This window comes from Salvelinus sp. IW2-2015, unplaced genomic scaffold (assembly GCF_002910315.2).
Source record: "Salvelinus sp. IW2-2015 unplaced genomic scaffold, ASM291031v2 Un_scaffold2290, whole genome shotgun sequence".
Lineage (NCBI taxonomy): Eukaryota > Metazoa > Chordata > Actinopteri > Salmoniformes > Salmonidae > Salvelinus > Salvelinus sp. IW2-2015.
Genome location: NW_019943616.1, coordinates 256434 through 260481, shown reverse-complemented (window position 1 = coordinate 260481; position 4048 = coordinate 256434). Strand labels below are relative to the sequence as shown.

The 4048-nt window shown below is 44.5% G+C and overlaps 1 pseudogene; it reads right to left on the bottom strand.

The window, feature by feature from the left end:
* The window catches only part of LOC112073548 (putative transcription factor Ovo-like 1), an 18270-nt pseudogene that overhangs the window by 7702 nt on the left and 6520 nt on the right, over positions 1-4048 (bottom strand).

Here is a 4048-nt window from a genome sequence, read left to right as displayed (position 1 = left end):
TCCTAAGAGAGAGTGGAAGGAGAGGGAGAGAGAGAAGGTTAGGATGGAGGAGATGGGTTAGAGATGCGGAGAGAGAGATGGAGAGAGAGAAGGTAGAGATGAAGAGAGAGGTTAGAGATGGAGGAGAGATGGGTTAGAGAGGTTAGAGATGAGAGAGAGATGGTTAAGATGGGTTAGAGATGGAGAGGAATGGCGTTAGAGATGGATAGAGAATGGGTTAGAGATGGAGAGAGAGAAGGTTAGAGATGGAGAGAGAGATGGAGAGAGAGATGAGAGAAGATGGTTAGAATAGTGGGTTAGAGGATGGAGAGAGAGATGGTAGAGATGGAGAAGAGATGTTAGAGATGGAGAGAAGAGATGGTTAGAGATGGAGAGAGAGAGAGGAGGAGAAAGCGGGACGAGGAGATGGAGTAGCACTAGGTGAGAAAGGAGTGGAGTGTGGGTAGGTGGAGATTGTGTTGTGTGTCCTACCTGTGTGTGTTCTGACGATGTCTCTTCAGGTCGAAGGTGTCGTTGAATCCTTTACCACAGGGTTACACAGGTGTCTCTTAGTATCGCTGTGACACTTCAGGTGCCGGTTCAACATCCTCTGATACTGGAAACCTTCTGCACATCTGACGGGTTACACAGGAAGAGGAGAGAGAGACGGTTACACAGGAAGAGGAGAGAGAGACGGTTAGAGAGGAAGAGGGAGAGAGACGGTTACAGAGAAACGGAGGAAGAGGAGAGAGAAATGGGTTACAGAGGAAGAGGAGAGAGAGATGGGTTACAGAGGAAGAGGAGAGAGAAATGGGTTACAGAGGAAGAGGAGAGAGAGATGGGTTACAGAGGAAGAGGAGAGAGAGATGGGTTAGGGAGGAAGACATGGAGAGAGAGATGGGTTACAGAGGAATAGAGGGATGGATTAGAGATGGAGGAAGATGAGAAAGGGGGATGGAGAGATGGTTACAGAGGAAGAGGAGAGAGAGATGGGTTACACAGGAACAGGAGAGAGAGGGTGAAAGCTCTTCTGGCATAGCTGATAGAAAGATGGAGAGGGTTAGAAGGGAGAGGAGGATTGAGACAGGGATGGAGAGAATGGGTTAGAAGGGAGAGGAAGGCTGAGAGGGTCGTGACATACCTTGCACACGAACGAAGCTTGAGCACCTGTCCCTGACTTCGTTACTGTGGAGACCAGGGCAGTAGGGGACGTCGTCAAGGAAACAGGTGTCTTGGTGATTTCGGGGACGGAAGGCTGGGGAGGTTTTGGAATCTCACTGGGTAGCTCACCTGTAGTCACCTATAGAAGAGACAGAGATAAAGAGAGAGAGAGAGAGATGGAGAGAATGGGATAAAGAGAGAGAGAGAGATGGAGAGAATGGGATAGAAGAGGAATTGGGACGGATGGGGGAAAGAGAGAATAAAAAAGTTGGTAACAGCCGATAATTGGGGGTCTTATATTCTCAGAAAACCAAACACGATTACATAAATAAAAATAAATTTAAAAAAAGACACCCCCCCCCCCCATTATTCTCATAACGCCTCAGTCACTCACCTTGATTTTGGAGCGGACATAGGTGCTGCTCTGTGCCCTCCGCTTCACCTCTAACCCTGTGACCTCTAACTCCCGACCAGGACTCTGGGGCCGACCCAGCACCGTGCACGAGGGCATCTCCGCTGTAGGGGTCATCACGCTGCGCACTGAGTGTGACTGTGTGTATTTGGTGTATTCGTAGTGCGTCGTCGTGGCGAGACAGGGGGCGGTCTCTGCTGGACTGGCTTCAGTTTCCTCCAATAAGGGCACGGGGAAGACAGACACTGAAACGGACAGAGAGAAAGGATACAATATAAGAATATATAAGTTATAACCTAAGAATTGGATACATTATGGGCACAGTCACGCACACTAGAAAGACAGAGAAAAAACTTCAAGATAAGAGCTTGGGCGGTGTCTAATTGTCTGTTTAAAGTATGACAGAGAAGGCTCATGTCACACACACAGTCTAGTTACCGTTGGACCAGTCTGACCAGCCAGTCCTGAGACACAGGTTGGTACTATACGCTCCTTAAACACACACACACACACACACYCACACACACACACACACACACACACGCCTCCGCAGCCATATACAGTATATGCGTCTCACTGCTCTGTGTACACTTGTGTTTGTAGCAAAGGTCATCTATCCTATTCAACCGGTTACATACATCCCCATTAGAAACACAGAGACATTGTAACGATTTACTAATGCCCATAGGCCCCAGATTCAAATGCTTTAGATACAAGTGCATCGGTCCTCGGACACCCAAACTGATCCAAATAGCATGCGCGTCGGTCAGGAAAAATCGATTCAAACTCCCATCACGAAAATACCTCTCATCTTTTGTGACAACTAATCCAACTTCATGCAACTGCGTTGACAGACATTGATCTATAGGTTATTTTACGTGCTCAACAACCCCAGGCAACATCAGTAYRSMAGTCAAACYCTGAGCTCAGCTTCGGATGCTGACCAATGAGAGGTAGACGGTCCTGTTCCTGTTCGTMGCACCTTCCGCATTCAAAATGCTAAAAATGGCACGCCGTTATATTAGGCTTTATTAGTTGAGTGACGACCTATGTCATTTGCGAGGTAATTGTTATCAATGCAATGTTTAAAAATGGTGTTTTACCAAGCGAGCAGAAATAAACTCATTTGTCTATACCTCCTAAAACCTTAATAACAGACTTTACAATAGATTTTATTTTGATTGTTCACCATCAGCAATAGTTTTGGTTGTTTTTTGCTTTTAACAAATCAGTGTTTTTGGTGATTTTTTTTTTTAGATATGAAACAATCAACTTTATCCTGCATAACGAGGAGGTGTACTGGGATGACCGAAGCCAGAGGACAAAATCTCTCAGTAAAAAAACGTCCAAAACGTTCACAACCATTTGAATTGTGAGATGAGGGTGAAATCCAAAATTGTGCTATCTATTAATTGGCTATGTCATAGCTAATTTGTAAACAATAAATATTTATACATTACTAGCTCAAACTCTTAATCTGCAAAAATTACTAGTCTAGTTAATTAGTGGGTGATGGTGATTTCAGAACCAAAGTGTGGGGACAAACACAGGCTATATTGCCCCCTCCTAATCTGATAGTGGTAGTGGGGTGGTAGATGGCTAATTCTCTCCCTTATGGCCCTAATCTGATAGTGGTAGATGGCTAATTCTCTTTTATGGCCCTAATCTGAGAGTGGTAGATGGCTAATTCTCCTTTATGGCCCTAATCTGATAGTGGTAGTGGGGTGGTAGATGGCTAATTCTCTCCCTTAAAACCCTAATCTGATAGTGGTAGATGGCTAATGCTCCTTTATGGCCCTAATCTGATAGTGGTAGTGGGGTGGTAGATGGCTAATTCTTCCTTATGTCTGCTCAGGTGCCTACATAGTAAATACACACACACATACATAATTTACACAAGGCGCACATGTCAACTCAGACAGATTCATCAACAGCAGATTTGAATTTAGAATGGAAAATTAATGTGTTTATACAACAAATGTTAGTGCATCAAATCATATCACATCCAACCGAATCGAATTGATTTGTTCTCTAGTCAAACCGAATCGGTTCAAACTGGTACGTTCCCCAGCTAGAAAACCAAATAATGTTTCTCAAACAGAAGGGAGAACTAACAAAGTCACTGACAACCACCAAAACTAAACAGGTGGGGTGTTAGGGAGGGGTTCTGAAAGACACTCATGGGGGTGTCCACTGAAAGTTGCCTAGCAACAACAACAGGAACCTAAAAGACACCCACCGCCCACTAAATTTACGAGAGGAAGAGAGGAAAGAGGAAAACAAGAAAAACACCAAACCAAACTTAAAGACAGGAAGCAAACCAAACTTGAAGACAGGAAGCAAACCAAACTTGAAGACAGGAAGCAAACCAAACTTAAAGACAGGAAGCAAACCAAACGTGAAGACAGGAAGCAAACCAAACTTAAAGACAGGAAGCAAACCAAACTTAAAGACAGGAAGCAAACCAAACTTAAAGACAGGAAGCAAACCAAACTT